Consider the following 26,503-nt stretch of genomic DNA (forward strand, 5'->3'; position numbering starts at 1 on the left):
GGAAAGGAAAGGAAAGGAAAGGAAAGGAAAGGAAAGGAAAAAAAATTCTCATATGTAAAATATGACCTTGAGAACAGAGGTTTTAAAACTTCTCCTGCACTTGCCTAATTATCAAGCAGTTAGTTCCAAAGGAACTACTGACACCGTTTTAAATTTTAATGTTGCAAAAGCTTTGAAATATCCCCCCCAAGAAATAATACAGCTATTTTTATATAAAATCTGGATTTAAAGTAATCTTTGAACAAGCTTGGTCCTGTTAATTTCAAGATTATGACAATTTTCTTGGTATCAATATGGAAGCAATGTGCCATTTATCTTCTCACTATAGCCAAGCATTTCTCAACTTCATCAACTTTAAAATGTTTGGAATTCAAATCCCAGAGTTCTCAGCCACCATGGCTGGCTGGGAAATTCTGGGAGTTGAAATCCACACATCTTAAAGTTGACACGGTTGGGAACCACTGCTGTAGCCTATAACCCTTGATCCCAAAGGTGTTTTTCAAAAGGCTTGCTTTGTTTTTCCTTGAAAACATTTCACTTCTCATCCAAGAAGCTTCTTCCGTTCTGGCTACATTTTTTGCAGCCAAAATCCTTCCATTTCCCGGCATTCAGCCAGAACTGAAGAATCGTCTAAGATGAGAAGTGGAATGTCTTCGAGGAAAAAACAAAGGAAGTCCAGTTGCCTTTTGAAAAGCAGTTTTGGAACAACCATGACCTGGATGACTGAAAATCTCCATAGATCTATAACCCCTAGTATTCACTGATGATTTCCCACTAAACTGTCAAGTAGCTTGTTTTACAGCCAGTGTCAATAAGGGCTACTATATTTTAAAACTGTGATTAAGAGACTGAATTTAGTTAAATGACTTTTTATCTTCTGTAATTCCCTTTCTACCAATAATCAGGACATCGAAGTCCTAGCTGGATGTAGGAACCTTAGGCTTACTGACTACTTTTAATATGCTTCCACTGCAAGAGGCTGATCTGCAATTGGACAGGGATATGATTTATATAAATCTTTCAATTACTAATTTTCTTGGTCAATTCTTTACTTTCTTGGTAATATCCTCAAAGGTCATCATAGTTTAATTGCCTCTGTTGAACAGGATTTTGTCCTATTTGAGGAATTTATTTCTAGTACACATATTTCTCTACCTGAGTTAGGATTCCTCATATTTTACTGATATAGAAAATTGATTTTTCAAAGACTTGAAGACAAACTGTTGTTCTCCAGATTTTGGTAACAACAGATCCCGGTACAATTATCCAAATTGACTTAAAGTCTAAGAGGTGAATTGCAGAAAAGTAGGCCACAAGCTCTATATTGCTGACCTGAATAGGATAACGCACATAAGTAGCATGGAAAATGAACTCATTCCATTCATTTCTATAGAAGAAAGTTGTCAAGAACAAAAATTTGGCAGCTACATGGCTCTCTGTTTTCATCTTTCCATTAGGATAAGGGGAGGGGGGAGGTGTTGTTTTCGAATGAGTTAGAGAAATAAAACCTTTCCAGTTCTATGGAAGCTTGCTGAAAGTCAGCGATATGGAAAACTTTCAAGGACATTCTAGCAGGTGTGAAGAAGATAGCAAACGGGTCTCATAACAAAGAGAACATGGGCTATGTGGACATCTGGTGGTGGGGGGGGTTGGCTGGGAAAGTTATTGTTATATTCTATGGTCTAATGCCTTGAGATTTTAGAGTTAGTTTTATCTCACCTTTACCAGGCCATGTATTCAATAAATAGTAAGCTTTTCAGAAACGAAAATAATCCTGGACTTTTATTTCGATGCTTGAGCTGAAGGTTGACAAAAGCTTTCTACAGAATATTTAAGTTTTCACAGTAGCTATTTTTTTAGAACAGGTAAATCAAAAAGACATTTTTTTCCATAATGGTTTGATTTCCAGTGTATTGCACCTCTCAAATGACTCTGAAAATAGAGATTTCCATTTTTACACTGATGAATTTTTATTAATAAATATGTACATGCACAATGCAACATCACAGAAAGGCATTCTTAAAATTATACTTATGATGGTATCAAGACAGATCTTATGCAATATTTTATGCCTGGTTCAGGGAAAGCAATCATGTTACAGCCTTTCATGTATACATCCATAAAATATCACATAAGAACATTAATGGAGAAAAAAAGGAAAATGAAAGTGTGCAAGAGTAGATCCAGATCGCTTTCAGTTAGTAAGCTTTTCAGAAACGAAAATAATCCTGGACTTTTATTTGGATGCTTGAGCTGAAGGTTGACAAAAGCTTTCTACAGAATATTTAAGTTTTCACAGTAGCTATTTTTTTAGAACAGGTAAATCAAAAAGACATTTTTTTCAATAATGGTTTGATTTCCAGTGTATTGCACCTCTCAAATGACTCTGAAAATAGAGATTTCCATTTTTACACTGATGAATTTTTATTAATAAATATGTGCATGCACAATGCAACATCACAGAAAGGCATTCTTAAAATTATACTTATGATGGTATCAAGACAGATCTTACGCAATATTTTATGCCTGGTTCAGGGAAAGCAATCATGTTACAGCCTTTCATGTATACATCCATAAAATATCACATAAGAACATTAATGGAGAAAAAAAGGAAAATGAAAGTGTGCAAGAGTAGATCCAGATCGCTTTCAGTTAGTAAGCTTTTCAGAAACGAAAATAATCCTGGACTTTTATTTGGATGCTTGAGCTGAAGGTTGACAAAAGCTTTCTACAGAATATTTAAGTTTTCACAGTAGCTATTTTTTTAGAACAGGTAAATCAAAAAGACATTTTTTTCAATAATGGTTTGATTTCCAGTGTATTGCACCTCTCAAATGACTCTGAAAATAGAGATTTCCATTTTTACACTGATGAATTTTTATTAATAAATATGTGCATGCACAATGCAACATCACAGAAAGGCATTCTTAAAATTATACTTATGATGGTATCAAGACAGATCTTACGCAATATTTTATGCCTGGTTCAGGGAAAGCAATCATGTTACAGCCTTTCATGTATACATCCATAAAATATCACACAAGAACATTAATGGAGAAAAAAGGGAAAATGAAAGTGTGCAAGAGTAGATCCAGATCGCTTTCAGTTCTGTAGCAGGATTCGAGTGTGCTGTATACGTGTCAATGAAAAGGCCAGCGTAAAAGAATGGAATGTTGTGAAACACTTTGCAAACACAACAGCAGGGATTCCTAATGTTTACCTTAGTATTAGACCAGGCAATTTTAGTCAGATGGTGTTGAGAAGACCTTGGCCTATCAGCTGTTTTTCTTGTTCTTGCTGCAACAAAGGGAGAGCTGCAGTCGAGAATTTGGGTTACAAATTCTTATGAGATCTTATTTATATTTTATGTTAATTGTTTTCATGGTTATTTAAGACTCTTTAAATTTATCTTTCTTATTGCAGGTCACCTAAAGTCATGTCAGTGAGATGGACCACTATATAAATTTGATAAATAAATAAACAAATACTAAAGTAAATAACATAAACCAAGAACGGGAAACAGTTTTGACTGCTATCTGCGTAACTCTTCCATTTGGAGGTCTGAATAGCAACAGAAGAGAATATTCGTAGCTTAGGTTTGGTATCTCTGAGCTGTGGTGTCCTTGCTGCTCTCTGAGCTTGGTGGGGTTTTTTGCAGACATTTCATTACCAAACTAGATCACATCACTGGAAGAAAACCACCATGCTCAGAGGTCTGACTAGATTGGAACTTTACTTATACACAGAATAAAATTTTACTGCTGGCATAGTGCCACCAGCCACACTTCCTCCTCTTACTCTTCTTGATGCCCATCAAGCTCATCAGGAATATTTAGGAGTAAAAGGAAACAGATCATGGATAGTACCACCAAAATCAGTCTGTTCCAATAAGGCACTGGAGGTTAAGAAATACAACAGCCGTTGCGACTCTTTCTTTTTGATCTAGTACAGACTAGTTGAAAGAATGGAGAATCTGATACCTGTTGTGCTGATTCCACTTGGGCTTTTGGGAACCAATGGTTCACATGTTCTTTTTGCAAAAGATGAGCATCTATTAATGTGGTCAGTTGAAATACTGAAGTACAAATCTGGAGCAGCTTGAATGAGCTGTCACATGGACAATGCTAAAGACTGATTCATCCAAATGATGGACTGATTGTGACCAAGGAATATGATACTCTTCCAGTGACTGCCTGGAAAAATGCAGAAGTGCAGATTAAAAACAGGACTGATGTGATCAAAAGGAAAAAGGAAATTAGTTAAGGAGGTGTCAATGCCTGGCTGTATGACAACAAAGTAAGCCATAATAGTCTGCAAATTCTCAATGGCTGTTAGGGCCAATTAATTATTAATACGTTCATTATTATTAATGGTTCAGCATATTACCTGCAGGAACAATAGTAACAGAATGCCTTTTAAAAACAAGAACATTTACAGGTCACAGCCTAAGGAAGGATGAGACACTTTGGGAAAAAGTTGTACATCCAACGTATGAGCTTTCTGCTCTTCATTTCCTTTCAAATAGGACAGGTTGGATTGCAAAAACAAATGAGGGAGTTAAATGATTGGAGACACTCACAGATTTATGTAAGTTGGCAGGTCTCTGCTGCAAAGGTGCACAATCCCAAATGCAGTTTCACATGCATTCAGTAACAGCTTTTAACATAAGTGGCTAATTTAGATGTCCCAAAAGTGCTTTTTCAAAAGGTTCCACACCCATTTGCAGTATTCAGTGACCTTGAAAACACAGAAAAACCTCCAAGCGGCCTCAGAATGAGTGCTAACGACTAGATGACTGCAAGGAATATAAATCCTTCCATCCTCCACCATTCAGTCAGAACTGAAGAAGCTTCTTGGATGAGAAGCGAAATGTCTTCAAGGGGGAAAACAAAGCCAGTTTCCTTTTGAAAAAGCACATTTCGGACAACCATGACCTGGATGACTGAGAATGTCCATTGACATTTAGCTAACTTAGATGCACAGGGGAAAGCACAATACTCAATCCCCAAATGAATGTGAAATTACTCAGATGACACTTTTTTGGTGGACTGTCATAAATGTAAAACTTTCTCTTTGCCAGACTAAACTTTTCCTTAATTTTGTTCCAGAACTGAGACTAAAAGCAGTTTTCCCATATTTCTTGGCTTCCTTGTCCAGCTGTCTTTTTATTATAGTTGGGTGATACTGTTATTCATTTGTACTATATTTACCTTCTTTCCTCTTTCTGCTCTGAATTTAGCATGTCCAAGCAGTTTTTTTAAAAAGGATTTTTTTTATAAAAATGCTTCCAATTATTGTAGAAATTGAGACTACACCCACTAGGCTTTTCTCTCTGAAAGAAAGTAGACTTAGAGTGACTAATGCTGTTTACCAAGCATGTCTGGTGAATCAGTTTCCTTGTATGCAATACTATATATGCCTAATTCTTGCCCACAGATTGAAAAATGTCTGATCTCCAGTCACTTTCTACAGAATTGCTACCTAGAAGGTATTAAGCATTTTAAGCTTATGGAGTTGATAGAATATTGTTTTCTTTGTGTCCTTTATGTGCCACTTTCTTTAGTGAGCTTTACCACGAATGTCCCAAGTATAAGATTCTTTTGCGTAAGCTATGCAAGAGCATCTAGCAATTGGAAACACGTAATTACATTTAGAAAGAAGCAACTATAAAAAACCACAACCCTAAAGCTGCATTGTGTCAGAATAGTATGGCAATTCAGTTCTATATAGTTTTGGTACCTGGTTGTATTGGCTTACCTTTGTGGTTTTTGACATATTCTTGTCTAGAGTTGCATTTTTTTTTCAGAGACCAAAGTTTGTTTTCTACATGCCCCAGCAGGGTGGATGAAGGCAAGAACTGAATCCTTCAGAAAGGAACTTTTAAACCTCTGCAAATTAGTCTTACAAACTAGAGCTGGAAGGGACCTTGGAGGTCTTCTAGTCCTGAGGCCCCAACCTTTTGGGCACCGGGGACTGGTTCTGTGGAAAAATATTTTTCCACACACCAAAGGAGGTATGGTTTCATGTGCTGTGGGCATAAAGCAGATTTGGCTTTGTTTGTTTGTGCGGCCCGGCTGTTGGCATGCCGCAGCCCGGTGCCAGTCCACATACCAGGGGTTGGGGACCCCTGTTCTAGTCCAACCCCCTTCTGCTCAATCAGGAGACCCCATAACATTTCAGACAGGTGGCTGTCCAGTCTTTTCTTAAAAACCTCCAGTGATGAAGCACCTACAACTTCTGAAGGCAAGCTGTTCCACTGGTTAATTGTCCTCACTGTTAGGAAGTTTCTCCTTAATTCCAGGTTGCTTCTCTCCTTGATTAGTTTCCATCCATTGTTCTTGTCTTGCCTTCTGGTGCTTTGGAAAATAAGTGGTTCCCACTCCTCTTCGTAGCAGCCCCTCAAATACTGGAACACTGCTATCATGTCCTCCCTAGTCTTTTCTAATGCTAGCCAGTAGCATTACTGGTTTGTCAACTCAGAAAGAAGTGGAAAAGAAGCTCTTTTCTCCTTCTGCATGGATAAAGGTAGCGTATTCAGGAGATGGCACTGTAGAGACAGCTTTTCTTCACAAAGAGGGAAGTTTGGAGTGATGATTCCATCCTTCACCTGCATGGAAAGTGCAGGCCAGAATCCCTGCTCTTTTAGGAGGCATTCCAGCCAGAACATTTGCAAACTGTTCCATAATTTCTTACAAAAGAGAAGGCATGGGATAACCACAATGCAGTCATGCTTGCAGGTGCTCCAAGTACAGCACCCAAAAGATTTGACTATTAGACAAAGCATTGGCTGGCCAAAGTATTCTCCCCACTAGAATCAGAGATTATCCAATAAAACTGAATCCTGGAAGAATCAGAACAAACAAAGCATTGTTTTACAGAAGGCATCATTAAACTTTGGAATTTCCTATCACAAGATATGGCACAGGCTACCCTCATTTAGTTACTGCCTCATTTAGTGACTTTTTGCAGTTTGATATTGGACTGAGAAAGTGAGTTTGAGCCGTGACTGTACTGCTTTCCATTCTCCTGAAAATCCTTATCAAACAGCATCTTATTGTTCTTATGAACTGCTGGACCCTGAATAGATGAGAGATTGAGAACTGAGAGGGTCTATGTTAAAATAGCCAAATGGAGAACATCTTGTTTGCTCTGAATGGGAACCTTAAGTACTGGGCCACTCTGGCAAAATCCAAAACAAAACAGGTTGTTAACTTCAGAGAAGGCTAAGCTCACTCAGGCTCTGCAAACTGTCCGATAGGTATCTTTCCAAGAAGCTAGAGAGTACTTTCGACCTTGCAACCAATCTTCACATTTACCACCTTTGCAAATTGGTAAAGCAAAGCAAAGCTGAAGTAGGATTGTAAACACAATCACAGCTTCATTTAATGTCCAAGTTGCTACCTGTACTGGTACCGATTTGGCTGGCTTCAAAAAAAAAAGGACAAATTCATGAAAGTCATGGCTATTAGCCTTAGTGTGACTGCCTCTGGAGGCCATCTGATGAGAGACAAGTGGGCTTTTTTGTGCATCTGAGTGGTCACTGTGAAAACAGGTTGCTGGGCTTGATTGGCCAGGGATTCAATCCATCAGGGTTCTGCCACTTTTCTCATATTCTGAAGGAGATTGTGTAACCAAGTGTGGTAGTGCATTTGGATTCCTCCTTAGGATGTTTCCTTAGGATCCTATAGATCAGTATGCAGGCCAGATTAGGTTGTTGAGTGGGCATGTGGCAGTTTTGAAGTTTTAATCACTAGATATATTATTATTTGGGATTATAGTGGCTATAGTAACTATAGTTTTACTGTCCTGACTGTACTATCCTACATAATACATGTGAAGAGGGAAAATGGCAAAACTCACCACAGATTATTTTTATATGAAATAATATGATCCCATCACCCATCCGTGGTGGGGTCAGTGGTGAGGAAACAGATGGTGTTTGTTAGCAGCCATTTCAAAATGTTTTTTTTTTTACCTCAAAATTAGGGGGAATTGTGGTTTCAGAAAAGTTTATGCGGCATTTTTGGACAATTTGCACAGAAAGTAATTATTAGGGAAAATTGAATATAAAATGTGCCTGCTAGGGAGAGATGCCAACAACACCATGGATGCATATTCAATTTATTTCTTTATTTACATAGTCAATAGGACTTCTCATCTTACAAAAAATTACTCTGGGTAACAGAGTACAGAGATTAAAACAAAAAATCACAATTGTAAACCTCACGGTGCCTGAGGTTCAAACAGTAAATCCTATAGAAAAAAAGAAAAGAAAACACAATGACAACAGCAGATCTGATCTAATCTTTTGACCCAGATACTTGGAGACATAGCCTGGTCCTTGCAGCCCTGTGAAAGGCTAATTGGGTGTGCACATGCAAGGAAAGTTTTATATATATATATGGATTTTCTTGCAGTTAAAAAATAGTTCAGAGAATGATAAAGTGAACGAAAAACTGAATACATTTAATATTGATATTGGCTAAATATAGATACAGGAATACTGTCATTAAATTTTATACCAGGAAGATATGTCCAGATTATGTAGTGTTTCCCTTTAAAAAAATATCTACAAACTGAGGATAAGGATGGGCTTTCTTTTTTATTTTTTCACTTCATGGATTACTAGAGACTTAGAAACATTGCAAATTTTAATATTATGGCAGTAAATAAAGCATTACTACCATTACTATTTGCGGCTCAGGAACATATGTCCATGATAAACAGGCCATTCTGCATATCCCTTGCATTGTTTCATGTGTACAGGTAGTCCTCAATTTACGACCACAACTGACCCCAGAATTTAAGTTGCTATGTGAGAAATTTGTTGAGTTTTGCCCCATTTTATGACCTTTCTTGTCACATTTTTATGTGAATCACTGCAGTTGTTAAATTAGTAACATGGTTGTTAAGTGAAACTGGCTTTCCCATTAACTTGGCTTGTCAGAAGGTCACAAAAGGTGATCACATGACCCCGGAATTATGAAACTGTCATAAATATGAGCCAGTTGTCAAGCATCCAAATGTAAATCCCATGACCACAGGGATGCTTCATAGGTCATAAATGTGAAAATGGTCATAGGTGGTGTAACTTTGAACAGTCACTAAACGATCAATTGTAAGTCAAGGACTAGCTTTACTTCATACCCTGGCTAATAATTCCAAGCTCTCCAAAAAAGGAGGGGGCGTGCTGGGAAGGAGAATGTCAGTCAAAAAAGTCAAGATGGCAGCCGCAATCATATGATTAAGCCCCAGTTCTGAAAGTTACAAAAGGAATGTATAAGATTGATCAAAGAAAGAATGCTTTGTGCTGTCTAACAATACCCATAATGAAGTTATATTGAAGCCGTTAAGTTAAATTATGGACTTTATTGAAATATATTAAATTAAGGACTTTATTACAAAATATGCAGTGAGATATAGCAAAGAACACCTCATTCCATATTTTGTAATTTTCCCTCTACTAATTTATACAATATAGTATTAAAGGTATTTTAAAATCATATTATGCACACACACAAAAAAAGATTTCTATAATTACAATGAGTCACAATGCTAGCTCTTTTTCTCCTCACAAACCCACTCTGAAGTCATTTGTCGTGTAGCATTATTGATGGCCTCATATTCAAATTAAAAAAATAATTTTATCTTACTTTCTGCGGTGCTTTACAAATCACATTTTAGTAAAAAACAAAAGCAAATAGTCATTAAGCTATTAAGGTACAATAAAAATACAGCAATAATTAAAAGAAATAAAAATCAGAAATAAAAATACTGTTATGTTTGTTCTTGCTATTTCTCTCTCTCTGTGCGTCTGTGTTAGAATACAACTTCCATAATATATATGCAAATGAAAGCTATAAAAAAACAATGAGTACAATAAAAAACGCAACCACAAATACTTTTTTTCCCCCCAAGAAAAGAGTCAACAACATGAAAAAAAACTACTGGTGCTTAAAAGATATCCGACAATTTAAAAGCTTGGAAAACTGGAAATGTTTCTGCTTGGTACCTGACGTAATATGCCATGAAAATATTTCTTCCACATTTATTTGATTTCTTTTTTTCTTTTTCTACTTCTGTTGGAGAGAAAAGTAATTGCTTGCAAAAAAATAATTTAAAACTAAAGGTCTTTCAGTGGAATTTTTAAGGGGCAAGGGGGCTCTATCTGCTTTGTAGTTATGAGGATAGCATGATCTCTGCAGTGTAAGGTATCGTGTGCTAAACCTTTCCTTGGGAAATTTTCTTTTTTTTTTTTTTTATTGAAAAGTTTTACAATACAATTTTCCATTAAAAACCCCCATCCCCCTCCACCCTCCCCTCCCTACCTCCCCCCTACCTCTTCCCTCCCCCCTTACCTCCCCCCTTCCCCCCTCCCTCTTCCCTCCCCTCCCTCCCCCCCACCCCCCTCCCCCCCCGGACTTCCCAGAGCTAAATACAAGGTATATATATATAAAAGCAATCATAAGCAACCATATACTAACAACCATAAATTCTAAAATCCATCACTCTCTAACTTATATAAGAACAAACAAAACTTAACATTATTAAATATATATAAAAAAAATAGGAAAAAAAAAGAAAAACACGAAAGAAGACTTATTCGAATGCTAGATAAAACTTCTTAACCCTATACTTATTCTGGATAAACTCAATCCACTTTCTCCATTCCATAATATAACGTTCTTGCGAGTGATCTTTCAAATAAGCCGATATCTTCGCCATCTCTGCCAGGTCGGAAACCTTTAAAGTCCATTCTTCTATAGTCGGCAGCTCCTCTTTCTTCCAATATTGTCCTATCAAAAGTCTTGCTGCCGTGACTAAATTCAGCATCAACTTGGAGTCCACCACTGTAGCATCAACAATTATTCCCAACAAAAAAAATTGCGGACAAAACTTTATCCTCCTTTTAAAGATCTTCTGTATATTCCACCAAATTTTAATCCAAAAGGCCTTAACCTTTTTACATGTCCACCATATGTGAAAATATGTTGCATCTTCAACCCCGCACCTCCAACACTTAGGCTGATAATTCGGGCACATACTTGCAAGCTTTTTAGGATCTAAATGCCATCTATAAAACATCTTATAAAAATTCTCTCTTAAATTTTGAGCTTGAGTAAATTTCACATTCCTCACCCAGATCTTCTCCCACATGTCCATTGTAATAACTTCCTGGATATTTTGGGCCCATTTTATCATACAGTCCTTAACAAGCTCTGTTTCTGAATCAATCTCTATCAATGCAAGATATATCCGTTTAATGTGTGCAGGTCCCTGATTTCTAATTTGCTTTATCAAATTTTCATCAATCGTTGCAAATCCAATTTTCTGGTCTTCTTTCCACCTGGCCCGTAACTGAGTATATTGAAACCATGTTTGAACAACCTTCTCTTCTCGCAAGAAGCTATATGATTTCAAGCACCAAACATTCCTTTCCAAACTTAAAATTTCCTTGTAGGTAGTCTCATCGTGTTTGAAACCAGCATGTATATTTTCTATTGCGTGTTTTGGAATTGCCCACAATGGTATCTTACAACTTAGCTTATGTCTATACTTCTTCCAAACTCTCAGCAATGCCTGTCTTAAAATATGCGTCCTAAACACAGTACCTACCTTCTTATCATACAACAAATATGCATGCCAGCCAAACAACAAATCATGGCCCTCAAGATTTAATAACCTCGATTGCGTCAAATTGATCCAATCACTTATTCCTACTAATGCAGCAGCTTCATAATATAATTTAAAATTAGGCAATTTAAGGCCACCTCTCTCACGAATATCCTGCATAATCTTAAGTTTAACTCGTGGCTTTTTCCCTGCCCACACAAATTTATTGATACCACGCTGCCATTCCTCCAAATTAGAGTCTTTCTTAAGAATCGGTATCATTTGGAATAAAAATAAAAATTTGGGCAGGACATTCATTTTCACTGCTGCAATCCGTCCCAACAAAGTCAATTGCAATTTTTGCCAACTCTCCAATTCTTTTTGAATTTTCCCCCACAATTTTTCATAATTATTTTTATATAGCTTTGTATTCGAGGGCGACAAAATTACCCCCAAATATTTAACCCTCTTAACAATCTCAAATCCAGTTAATCCTTCCAAGGAGGCCTTCTGTGAAACTGTCATGTTTCTAGCCAAAATTTTAGTTTTCTGTATGTTTACTTTAAATCCAGAAACCTTCCCATATTGTGTTATTATCTCTATCAGGTCCACAACAGAGTTCTCTGGCTGGGTCACTGTAACAACCAGATCATCTGCAAATGCTCTCAATCTATAGTCCTGATCTCCAACTTGTATCCCCTTAATTTTTTCCGAATTCCGAATCTTGTTCAATAATATCTCTAAAGTTAATACAAATAACAAGGGCGATAACGGACATCCTTGCCTTGTACCCTTCTCAATATTACATACTGCCGTCAGACTATTGTTAACTATGATTCGGGCAGTTTGCTTTTGATATAATGCCCTAATCGGCTGTAAGAAATTTTCCCCAAAATCCATTTTATCTAACATTCTCAACAGAAATTGCCAATTCAATTGATCAAAAGCCTTTTCAGCATCTAAAAAGATTAGCGCTGCAGAGATCTGGTTGTGCCTTTCCAAATACTCTAACACATCAACTATATGTCTAACATTATTTTTCATTTGCCTACCACTAATAAACCCCGTTTGATCCCCATGAATCACCTGTTGCAGAACCCTCATCAGTCTATTAGCCAAAACCTTAGCAAATATCTTATAATCTGTATTTAAAAGCGAAATCGGTCTGTAATTTTTAACTTGAGTAGCATCCTGATCTTCCTTCGGAATCAATGAGATAAAAGCTGTTCTCCAAGACGGTGGCACCTTTCCCCCCCTCTGGATTGTCTGGAACAGTTCCTTTAACGGTTTTATCATCTCAAATTGTAAATTTTTATAAAAAGCCGCAGACAAGCCATCTGTACCGGGCGCCTTATCAACCTTCAACTCCTTAATTGCTGTAAGGATTTCTTCTTCTGTGATCAGTTGGTTAATCCCCTCTCTTTGTGCTTGCGTAAGGACCGGAATATTAGCATTCTCCAAATATTTATCAATGTCTTTTACCTCAATTTCCTCTTTGGTATATAATTTCGAATAAAAATCCACAAAAGCATCCTTAATAAGATTCTGTTGAAACACGACCCTTCCTTTATATTCAATCTTGTCTATATTAGAGGCCCTTTGTTTCTTCCTCAGTCTATAGGCTAACCATCTGCCTGGTTTATTAGCGTTGCAAAAAGTATTATGCCTAGCAAACCGCAGATTGGTTGCCACTTGGTCTGCCATTAATTTATCAAATTGTCCTCTTAACAGCCTAATAGCCTCTTTAATCTTCACGTCCCCTGGATTCAAAATCAAAGCCCTTTCTTTTTCCTTTATTTCATTCTCCAGTTCTTTCCTTCTGGTTTCCACTACACGTCTACGTCTATTATTCATATATATCAACACACCTCTCATATAGGCCTTACTAGCATCCCAAACCATATCCATAGAGGTACCCTTATTCATATTAATCTCAAAAAAATCCTTCATCCGCTGTTTACATTCTTCCACATTTCTCTGATCTCTAAACAAGTTCTCATTTACGCGCCACGAGCGCCTGTCTCTTTTCTCCTTATCAATCTCCAACCAAACTGGACTGTGGTCTGAAATAGTTCTTGCACATATCTTCACTTTTTTAGTTCTCAAAAAGAAATCATTAGTCAACAAAATAAAATCAATCCTTGAGAAAGATTGGTGTCTGTCAGAGTAAAAAGTATAATCCTTCTCCTGCAGGTGCCTCTCCCGCCAGATATCTCGCAATTCGAGATCATCCTTCAATTCAAAAAAAGTTTTAGGCAGTCTGGCGTGGCTTGGAATACGCTTAAAAGCTCCAGCTTTATCCAAGTGTACATCCAGAACACCATTCCAATCTCCCATAATAATAAAAGATTTATAATCCAACTGGGTAAGCTTTGTATGAAGTAAGCTAAAAAAATCAGCTTGTTGTTGGTTAGGTGCATATAGTCCAACTAGAAGCATCTTTTTACCTTCTAAGAGCAGCTCAATCATAACATATCTTCCATGCTTATCTGCTTCAATTAAGTCTGCTGTTAAGGCACTTTTAACATAAACAACTACTCCATTTTTCTTATTCTCTGCAGAGGCAACAAAATGCGTACCCAGTCTCCGGTGGCGTCGCGGCGCCGAAGACAGCCTTCCCGGGCTGCCCGAGGCTCAGCTGTTTGTTTTTTCGCCCGTAACAGCGCCGAACAGCTGTTCGGGCGAAATTGAAGCCCCCTCCTCGGGAGAAGAGGAGGGGGTGAGGCCCCAGGTAGGGGTTGAGTTCTCCGAGGCCGCCTGAGCTCGGAGCTTGGGCGGCTGAAGGATTGAACTCCCCCGAAGCCTGGGTTGCTCCCAGCTGGCCGGCGTGTCTGCTCTGAACTTTTTGGAGCAGAGCCAGGCGTCTGCGAACCATCCCTGCCTGAAGAAAGGACTATGATTTAAAGGAGCAGGCAGAGCGATACAAGAGATAAAGGTGAAGAGGCTTATTTTATTATACTCTCTAACTACTTGAACTTTTTAAACTCTAAGTGAAAGTGCGTCATATTTGAGGATTAAAAGATGGCGGCGAAACCTCCCCCTAAAACTCTTCGGAGTGGTGGATCCTCGCCAGTGCAACAATCATCTTTACAGGCGTTGCACCCTTCTGAAGCGCTGACAGCGAAGGAGTTTCGAGATGCTGTGGATAAACTTTTGGACTCAATTAATCAATCAATGGCTGACAAATTTGCGCAGATGGAGGAGAAATTGGAGAAACTGGAGGAGAGAATGGAAGAGAGGATGGAACAGAAGCTCAGCGTGATGAAGGTAGACATTTTGTCTTCAGTGCATAAAGTGGCGGAATGTGTGGAAGAATTAGATGAAAAGATGGATGATTTGGCTCAAAGGAATGCTATATTAGAAGTTAAAGTAAGAGAGAATGAAAATGTAAGAGACAAACTGGAGAAGGACTTAAGCTTAGCCCAATTTTACCAGATGCAGTTTGCTGTCAGAATCAGAGGCTTAAAAGAGGATACTAAAGAAGATTTGAAGCAGCTGATCTCTGAGGCTTTTGAAGAAGTATTAAACCTGCCAGCATCTGAAATAAGAGCAGCTATGGATAAAGTGTTTCGGGTGAATTCATGGATTGCCAGACAGAGGAAGTTGCCTAGAGATGTGGTGGTTTATTTTGCAAAAAGAGAGATCAGAGATCAAATTATACAAGCTGCCTATGATGTTAAAGTGGTGATTGCTGAACAAGAAGTTTTGGTTTTAAAAGAAATTCCTCCAAGGATTTTAAGGGGAAGGAAGGATTATACATTCCTCGTGCATGAGCTCAAGCAAAGAGATATAAGGTTCAGATGGGAGATTCCTCAGGGGCTGATGGTGATGCATGAAGGTAAAAGGTACCGGTTGATTACTGTGAAGCAAGCGCGTGATTTCTACAATAATGTCCTAAAAGCAACCCCATTAACGCTCCTGGAAGCTGGAAAAGGATCTGGAGAAGAAGAACAACAAGAGGAGGAAACAGAGGAAAGTGGCGTGGGAGGAGATCAAGTTACAACTTCTTTGGATGATCCTAGAGAGCAAAGAGTGACGCGTGCTGCTTTAAAACGAGCAAAGAAAATAATAGAACAAGATCAGCAAAAGTCTTCAGTTTCTTCGCAACGTACATACAGTCAAGCTGTGGGAGGGGCACGGCCTAAAGAAGTTAGTCCTATCAAGGCTGTGGTCCAAGGGCTTCTGGATGATATGCATGGCAACTAAATTTTTAACTTGGAATGTTAATGGACTAAATTCACCGCAGAAGAGGAAGAAAGTTTTTCAATATTTAAAGCAATTTAAGATAGATGTTATATGCTTGCAAGAAACGCATATTAGAGTTTTGGATCAAAAGTATTTACTGAACTCGAGACTGGGTACGCATTTTGTTCCTTGGGAAATTTTCATAGCAATTGAGACATGTGGTAGAAAAGTCTTCAAACCAATGGACAGGAAGAGAGAGACAATACTATCCTAAGGCCTCCTCTTAAGGTTCATTCCAATTCAGCTTTAAAGGAAATTCAGTAGAAATTCTAAAGCACAGGAAGAAAGCAAAGCTAAACAAAACAAAACAGAATCCTCTTTTAAAGAGAGAACCTTTTTTTTTGCAAAACTGAACCAGATGTTGGCACCACACAGGAAGCAGCAAAACATCTTTGCTCATTTGCAGCCTTATCTCCAATGATAGGACACCAAGGGGAAAAGCTTAATTCTGGAAAGATGGATCTGATAAGACAAACTGGCTAATGTATCCACCTTATTTATGTAATTAAGTATGTATTTCTCATGTTTGTTAACCATCCCATCATCTAACATTGGGCAATGTAGAATGAAATTAAAACTCAGGGGGGAAAAGATGATAAATAAATAAAATGTGCAAACAAATATACTGGTAGGTCCCCATAACCGATCAACTGGAACTAAACACCCAGTGGAATAGTATAATATTATAATTATTTTCATGGACATAAAAAGGAGGACAGTTTTCAAGTCTCTGGATGAAGCACATTCACACTACTGAGGCCACCATTGAGAAGATCTTCCAGTTGCTCCAAGTCCTATGGACTTCTCAAGGAGGAGGGACTTGTAGCAACTTGTCTGACCAGATTTGTCCTGATAGGGGGAATCAATTCAACATAGAAAGTAGAACATAGAACAATAGGGACCTTGGAGGTCTTCTAGTCCAACTCCCTGCCCATGGCAGGACATCTTATACAATTCCAGACTTTCTTTGGGTCTAATGGGATCAAAGAAAGAATAACAGAAAAACAAAATAGAATAATAGAGTTGGAAGGGGCCCTGGAGGTATCTGGGGTGTTGGCTATTCCTGCCAGCTTGATATCATCTGTCAATTTGATGAGTTCCCCTTCTAAATGTGCTCTTCCAACTCCTCTTCTAATTTTTTTATGAAGAAGTTGAAGAGCGCTGGATCTAAACAAAACCTTGAGGTACCCCATTGCTTGCTTCCCTCCATTTAGATGAGGGGTGTCAAACTGCCGGCCCGCGGGCTGGAGAGTCACGGAGAAACCGCGCCCATCCCATTTTCGGCAATTGGAAAAAGTTCCAATATGTCGCGCGATGTCACGTGACATCGCGAGTTTGACATGCCTGATGTAGATGGCAAAGATGTTGAAAGTGTGACTGACAGATGTGATTGCCAGTATCTCTTTGATGGCCTGCAGAGTCTCTCCAGAGCAGGCAGGATCAAAACTTGGCATGTTTTACACAGTGTTAAGGACCCACTTCTTCCCTTAAAACCCCCAAATGTCCTCCACAAAAGAGCATGGCCAAGCACATTTTAGAACTGACATGTCATGAAAAGCTTTGTGTCATAGCCTCAAGTCAACTGAAATTACTGACTTTCATTCTAAGGACAAGCAGTCATTTCTATGCAGCTTGTGACAGCACTGTGTCATCTCGCATCAGCTTTTTGCCAACCTGAAATTAATATCTATGGAAATAAGCCAAGCAATTTTCCTTCCCAGAAATGAGCCTACAGAACAAACATATTCTACTGCATTCATTTCCTAGTTAGGTAGAGTTTTTCATGCTCCAGTCTGGATCCTAAAGGGTTATTCCAGAGTAGAAAATACTACTCTGTATGGAAGATTTCTCTAAGACTCTGCAATGGTTTGGGCTTTCAAGGTGTTTCAGAGCTGGTGTTACTCCTTAAGTAACACCAGCTGCCTGCAATTAGTGCAGGTTCGAGTCCCAGCAGGCTCAAGGTTGACTCAGCCTTCCATCCTTCCGAGGTAGGTAAAATGAGGACCCAGATTGTTGGGGGCAATTAAGCTGACTTTGTAATAATGCCGCTTGGGGAGGGTGTGAAAGCCCTAACAAGCAGGCATATACATAGAATGAAGGCTACTGCTAAGCTTGTAAGCCGCCCTGAGTCTTCGGAGAAGGGTGGGATATAAATGGAATTAAAATAAAAATAAAATAAAAATATGGGGTGTGGTGTTCTGGTCACCCCACTGCTTTTTCTTTGAAGCCACACAGCTGTCCTCTGCAGTTGCAATCTTATAAGGAAATCTGTTTGATTTAAGATGTTGCCTACAAGCACATAGACCAGGGGTGTCAAACTGCCAGCCCGTGGGCCAGTTTCATCATAACGAAACCACATCCATCCCATTGCTGGCAATGCAAAAAGAGTCACAATATGTCACAACACGTCACATGATGTGGTGAGTTTGACATCCATGATATAGACACAAGATCTCAGGTACACTTTTCTTTTTGAATTTGAAGTATTCTGTGCTAACTTTTAGTAACTTAATAATTTAGTGCTTAGTGCTTGGAGTTAGTTTGGATGTTATACCCTGAAAGACTAAATCATTGCTGTTCCTTTGTTCCTATAGCTTCACCTACATAGTGAACCTAAAACAGTTAGATGCTCCCTCCTTCATACATTTCAAGAACACCTGGATGAAAATTGTGCTCAGGAACAGGGCTACAACTAGGCATTGCTTGTCTCTCTCTCTCATTCATTCATTCATTCATACATACATACATACATACATACATACATACATACATACAATTTCTATCCCACCTTTATTGCTTTATAAGTAACTTAAGACAGCAAACATACATAATACTCCTTCCTCCTCCTATTTTCACCCACAACATCAACCTGTGAGGTGGGCTGGGCCGAAAGAGAGAGAGACTAGCTGAGTATCACCCAGTCAGCTTTCATACTTAAGACAAAACTAGAGTTCACACCCTCCTGGGTCCTAGGTTAGCAACTTAACCATATACCAAACTGGCTCTCTCATATGACTTCAGCTCCCTCCATTTTCATTCTTTTCTATGGTAACAAGAAGAGTAATTGGAAGAGGAGTTCCATTCACTTTCCTTTGACTCCAATTCAATTCTACATGATACTTTGATAATGAAGCATGGGACTGGAGGTCAGCAAGTTGCGTACAGAGAAACACAAGGGAGTGGGGGGCAAGAGATGTCACATTCATCATGATAACTTCATAATAATGATGCAAATAAAACACTATATGTCATTTACATCATTGTGCCACTGATACAAATTACATAGTGACACTGTATGTGTGATGTCATTGTAATTCAAGGTGCTGGTTATTACCTATAAAGCCCTACATGGCCTGGGTCCGGGCTATTTGAGGGAACACCTGCTGCCGGCATCAAACGCCCTTCGCCCAGTGCGCTCCCACAGGGAGGGTCTGCTCAGGGTGCCGCCGGTGAGAGATTGCCGGCGGGTGACACCCAGGGATAGGGCCTTCTCAGTGGGAGCGCCTGCCCTCTGGAACCAGTTGCCGGTGGAGCTGAGGACTGCCCCCGACCTCCGATCATTCCGCCGGGGCCTGAAGACCTGGCTCTTTGAGCTCTCAGGTCCAGGCTGAGGAGAAATTTTTAACTGGGGTTTTAAGTATACAGGGTCAATTTAATATTTTTTAATTTGGTTTTTTAACTTTTGTATGGTGGATTTTTTAATTCCCTGTAAACCGCCCTGAGTCCTCAGGGAATAGGGTGGTATATAAATGTAACTAACTAACTAAATAAATAAATAAATAAATAAATTCCAGATTTCTGTGGATATCAGTAAAATTGGGCTAGGAGAGAAATGTTGAGAGTTTTACAAATGCTACGGAAATGCACTTAGCAAATATTAGCTATGATTAAAAGATTGTTCTATGTTTATGCTGCATTCAAAATAAGGGGTGCATGTATGTTTTGGAATAACCAGAGCTATTGTCACTTTAAGGATGGTTGGGAGACATCAAATTGGGTCTTTAAAGGTGAATGTTCCTTTCTGGTTCTTATATTTTAAACATGCGTAGTAATTTTTGTTTGTCTAATTCCATTTTCTTATGTTCTTTGTATTTGAAGAATACTTGCTACAAAGCCTGTATTAAGATCTGTAACATAGAAATAAGTCTCCTTACTTCCCATCACTGGTACCAAGTTTTAATGAACAACATCTTCCTGCCAGTGTGATGACTCCTCCAGACGCCTCTCCAAATGCTAGTTAGGAGGAGGAGGAGCCAGCAGCCCAGAACTATGAGCCAGGAGTACAAGGGAGCAACCAGATGAGCAGCTGGCTGATCTAGAGACAGAGAGGCACACCTGCAGCTGAGAAGCCCAGAGGCTTTGGGTGGAGAGGGCATACAGCTGCAATTGGTCAGTGGCAATGAAGAAGAACTACTCCTCTAGATTGGAGAGCATATAGGGCTGAGAGGAGGAAGGCACAAAGAAGGTCAGCCAGATTACTCATGAGGAGGCAGCCTCTCCCCTCTTGATGAGCTGCACTAGGAAACAATTATTTAGCTTAACAAGGGGAGTGAAATGATGCTGGGAACAATTTGTCCATTTCTTTGCTATGTGTTCTTGCCTTTACCTTGCCCTGTGGATTTGCTTTTGCCTTTGCTTTGGAGACTTTCTTATGCCTAGTGGACTGGACTTGCCTTTGCCTTGAGGACCAGTTTTGGCTTCTTTTTTTTTATTTAAAAAGTTTTACAGTACATTTTAACTTTAACAATCCCCCCTCCCCCACCCCTATCTAACCCTCCCTATCCCTCTCCCCCATTCCCCCTTCCCCCCCCGACTTCCCAGAGCTAAATACAGGGTATAAAAACGAAAAACAAACATAAGCATCCATATGCTATCAACAATAAACTATTAATTCTATCACCCTCTAGCTCATGTAAAATGATTACAAACAATATTAATATTACAGATAAAAAAGAATAAAACAAAAAAGGAGCTTTACTCAAATGCTAAATGAAATTTCTTAGTCCCAATCCTTATTCATATTAATTTTTTAAAAAAACTTTCATCTACTATTTACATTCTCCCACATTTCTCTAATTTCTAAACAAATTCTCAATTACGCGCCAAGAGCGCCTATCTCTATTAACCTTATTAATCTCCAACCAAACTGAACTATGATCAAAAATAGTTCTTGCATGTATCACGCCAAATGTTTCGCAGTTCCAGATCATCCTTGAGTTCAAAAAAATAAAAAAAAGATTTAGGCAATCTAGCATGACTCAGGACATGCTTAAAAAAACAACCAGCTTTATCCATCTATGCGTCTAGGACATCATTCCAATCTCCAATGAAAATAAAATATTTTTTTTAAAAAAATTTATAATCCAATTAGGTAACCTTTATGTGTAGTAAGTTAAGAAAAGTCAACTTGTTGTTGATTAGGAGCTTGCGTACCCAATCTTAAATTCAATAAATACTTTTGGTCCATAACCCTAGTATGCGTTTCTTGCAAGCAAATAACATCAGTCTTAAATTGTTTTAAATATTGAAAAACTTTCTTTCTCCTCTATGATGAATTTAATCCATTGACATTCTAAATTAGAAATTTAGTCACCAATCTTGACGCCCCAAAGCTTTTGGAGCACGTCTGAAATGGCCCCTGTAACTTCTTTGGACCGCGCCCCTCCCACAGCTTCACTGTAAGTACGCTTTGGAGGTTCCATAACTTTCTGCTGGTCTTGCTCTTGCTCTCGTCTCGCTCGTCTTAGGGCGGCATGCCTCATCCTCTGCTCTCCAGCAGCAGCCGATGAGACTGTAACTTGATCCCCTCCAGCACCATTCTCCTCTGTCTGTCTACCTGCAACATCTTGAGGCTTTCCCTCGCCATATCCCTTTGCAGCTTCCAGAAGTGATAGGGGGGTTGCTTTTAACACATTGCTGTAAAAATCACGTGCCTGGGCCACAGTAACCAGACGATGTCTTTTACCTTCGTGCATCACCACCAGTCCGACTGGAATCTCTCATCTAAACTTGATATCACATTTCTTAAGTTCCTGTACAAGAAATGCAAAATCTTTCCTTCTCCTTAAAATCTTTGGAGGAATCTCTTTTAAAACCAAGACTTCTTTCTCAGCAACTACCAATTTAGTATCATAAGTAGCTTGAATGACTTCATCTCTAATTACTCTCTTTGTAAAATAGACCACCACATCTCTGGGTAACTTCCTCTGTCTTGCAATCCATGAATTTACACGAAAAATTTTATCCATGCTTCCCTCAATTTCAGATGCTGGCTGGCCCAATACCGCTTCCAAAGCCTCAGAGATCAGCTGCTTTAAATCTTCTTTAGGATTCTCTTTTAAGCCCCTGATTCTAATAGCATACTGCATCTGATGGTACTGAACAAGGCTCAATTCTCCGTCCATTTTGTCCCTTATATTTTCATTCTCTAATACCTTTACTTCTAATATAGAGTTCTTTTGACTGAGATCCTCCACTTTTTCATCCAGCTGTTGCACACATTCAGCTACACTTTCAATTGTAGACAACATGTCTACCCTCATTGCTCTAAACTTCTCTTCCATCTTCTTCTCCAATTTCTCCTCCAGCTTTTTCAACTTTTCATCCATCATATCAGACATTAATTGTGAATGCTTTTCAAAGGCATCTTGTAAATCCTTAAGCGTCAATGCCGGAGGAGGTGCAGGAGGAAGCGAAGCTTGCAACGAGGCCTGTTGCACCGGGGAAGACCCTGCACTCCAAAGAGCTTTAGAAGCTTTGGCCGCCATCTTTCCCCACTTTCACTTGTTGTGCACTTTCACTTTAAAGCTATAAAATCCATTGAGCTAGAGAGTAAAAATAAAAGTCCACATCACCTTGACCTCCTGTACCGCTCTGCCTGCATCTTGATACTCAAGGGTATTTCCTTCTGGCAGGGGTGGTTGCTAACGCCTGGCTCTGCTCCAAAAATCATGGAGCAGAGACGCTGCGCAGCTCGGAGCAACCCAGGCTTTGGGGGGGGCTCAATCCTTCAGCCGCCCAAACTCTCAGCTCAGGCGGCCCCGGAGAGCTCAACCCCTACCTGGGGCCTCACCCCCTCCTCTTCTCCCAAGGAGGGGGCTTCAAATCCATCTAAACAGCTGATCGACGCTGTTTACGATGAAAAAAACACAGCTGCGGAGCGGACAGCCCGGAGACGGCTGTCTTTGGCGTTGCGTCGCCACCGGAAGTTTTGGCTTCTTGTGTATAGCCTGCAGAACTCATGGGTTTGAGCTGGTGCTGGCCCAAGGGAATACTAATTCAGGCTTGGAAGCCTTAATAAAGGCTCTTAACACCTGTAATGTGTATGTGAGTGTGAGCAGAAGAGAACAGCCAGATTTTTTACCCAATTCTTTATTGATTGTCTTAATTCCTATATTTATCCATTTTTAACACAAGGAATTTTTTGCAAGAGGCTATTGAAGAATTGTTATCAACTCTTTTATCCTATCAGATCTTTATATCATTTTAGCATATTGGGTTAATGTGAGAAGATCAACCCAAAGTATGGGACAAAAGATCAGGACCATACATGCAGTTGCAGTTAAGATTTATTGCTCAAGCCTATACACAAGAATCTAGTAAACTAAAGTTCAGTGTTAAAATGGTGCCAGATAAAGGTCAATGGAATTCAAGAGGGGTTGGATTTAAACTGTTTAAATGGTGGCCCAGTGGTTAGAATGCAGTATTGCAGGGTAATTCTGCCGACTGTTAGGAGTTCAGTTCTGACTGGCTCAAGGTTCACTCAGCTTTACATCCAGTGGTGGGATTCAGCCAGTTCACACCACTTCGGCAGAACCCGTAGCTAAATTTTGTTGAGTTCTGAGAACTGGCTGAATGCACACTGCTTCCAGAAGTCCATTCTAAGCCTGGGAGGCCTGGAGGAGACCTCCTAGGCCTAGAACAGCCCACCAGAAGTGCGTGGATGCCACTTCCAGAAGTCCATTCTACGCATCGGACGCCCAGGCCTGCATCCAGGCAGAGAACTGGTTGTTCAGGTATTTGAATCCCACTACCCCTTACATCCTTCCGAGTTCAGTAAACTGAGCACCCAGATTGTTGGGGGCAACATGCTGATTCTGTAAACCATTTAGAAAAGGCTGTAAAGCACTGTGGTATATACATGTAAGTGCTATTACTATTGTTTAAGGAATGTAACAACTCTAAGTTGATATGCGCTTAACTCCATCCACAAGCTCTACCTGTTTTCCTATATTAAAAACATTTTAAAAACATCTTCTCACATACTTCAAGAAAAGCACTACCCTGAATCTCATTTATAGCTTATTTGGTCTTGATTTTGATTCAGTGCAACTCAATTTGATTTGTTTGTTGATTGGGATATTGAAAGAATGCTCTATGTGTGTGTTACACATTCATACATGTATATTACATTACAATAATTATTCTGTAGTTATATCTTAGCTCTCTCTATATATATATATCATATATATATATATTTCTAGGATGCTGTTCATCCTTATAATCAGGGTCCTTCAAATGGTTTGTTTCCTTTAAAGATAAAACCAGATAAAATGCTTTACATCAAATATGCATTGCAAGTATTAGAAATTTACCAAGGAAAGCTTTGAAATTTGTAATTTAAAGTAAAATTAACAGAATGTTTGGATTCTCTTGTGATGGATTAGAGGAAAGTGAGAGCTTTTGATCCAGTGCAAAATGAATGGCTGGTACTATTCCTGGATCACTTTTTTCTTCCTTTGGAATGTGGAATGAGGCTGAGGAATTTCTACAACTTGTAAAAATGGGTGACATTTACAGGAAGAAAAAACCTGCATAAATATACATCCCTTAATGGAGACTTTTTGTCAGATGAGTTTTCTGAAAAGGCAAGGCTCCTTTCCTTCATGAAAGTAATCATGGGATGCAACCTTTCAATTCCAAAAAATGTATTTGGGAAAAGATCAATAGAAATATTCTTTGCTACAAATGGTTTCTCCTTTATCCGTTTTTCACTCCATGTGAGGCTCAAAGGATAAGGACCATATATTAATTTATAGTTCAGAAGATAGGCTCAAGCCTATACACAAGAGTCAGTTAATGACATTAGATAAGAATCAACAGAATTCAGGTGTGGGGAGTGAGCTTGGATCACTTGTCGCAATATAATGACTCTTAGCACAGCCTAGTCTTCTCTTATAGTCCGGTAGCAGAATACTGGTTTTCATTCTGATACTTCACTATCAAAATATTTGATTAGGGATTTAATGACTTACTACTAGATTTGTCTTATGGCAGTAGGTTCTCGCTGCATACTTACCCATTTGATCCATTCTATCTTCTTCTCCTTTCCTTTCCATAGACATTTTCTTTTATGCTTTTGTAAGGGAAGAAACAATAAGATGACACATGGCCTTTCATTACAGTAGTGCAATAGTGAATACTATTATAGTAAAAAAACACCTTCAAAATAAGACTTCTTTCTGTGCTCTGTAAAAATCCAGTTTCTTTATTTTGCAATGAATATGCCTCCTTTAAAGTTTCAAAGGTAATGCTAACATTGAAATAAAAAAGTAGCTTAATGAAATGCTTTAGCAAATATACACAAAACTGGTTCAGCCATTGAATGTTGCCAAGGCCAGATCATCCACTGAAACATATGGCATAATTATCTCAGCCAAAACCCTATGGAAAGTTTTCAGCAGCCATCCTACCTTACAAAGGATAACATAGGGGTGGAAGCCAGGTGATTTATGCTTTCCTACAATCAAATGATTCGTCGTGTATTTCAGTTGGATAACCTATATTTCTTTAATGGTGTTTTGGACTTTTTTTTAATGAGAAGATTAATAATAATGATACATGTGCTTTCCCCAAACCCTTGTTTTCACAGTTAGGAAATACATGCACAATTTTATTTCATGCTGGATGTGGTCAAGATTGAGAATTCCATCAAAGTTTTAAGCAGACGTTGTCCCATGCAACATACCAGAGAGATTCTGCAGTGTATAAAATTAAATTAAGATAAGATTTTTAAATGCAATGGGCTGAGACATTAGTGAATCCTCACTGTTCCCTGTGCCATGGTTATTTGTCTACTTTCTTTGTCGGTCTAGATCTGCTAAGCCAGGTTTCCAGCACTGAGTTGCAGGTTTCAGTACCATGTTGCAATGGTCAGTTTATTGCTTTCTCACCTGCTCAAATGTTCTTTTCTTGTTGAGTCTTCAAATGAGCATTGACACCTGGGGATTGTCTGGACAAATCCTAGCAATTTCTTTGTCAGATTTCAGATGTGGTTTGCTTGTCACAGCTTCCTTCTTAGCACTGAGAGACAGATTGGCTCAAGTGCCTAAGGTGGGACTAGAACTCACAGTCTCCTGGTTTCCGGCCTGATGCCTTAGCCATTACACCAAACTGGTTCTCTTCAACAGGTCTTAGTGTTAATATTACTGTAGCCTTTCCTGCTTGGTTTCTTTTTTTAGGGTTGATGAGGGGGAAAGAGGAGGAGAAGACAATGCTGTATAAAACCAAGTTGAACATTCCTATGAATGTTATAGAAATCGTGTTAAACCTCCCTAGCTTAGTCCTGACAAATATTGCTGCCCACATGTATGCTGAAGATGCTGAAGATTTTGGCCCATCTGATCTAGTAATTGAAGAAATTATG

This window comes from Vipera ursinii, assembly GCF_947247035.1.
Source record: "Vipera ursinii genome assembly, chromosome: 1".
NCBI lineage: Eukaryota > Metazoa > Chordata > Lepidosauria > Squamata > Viperidae > Vipera > Vipera ursinii.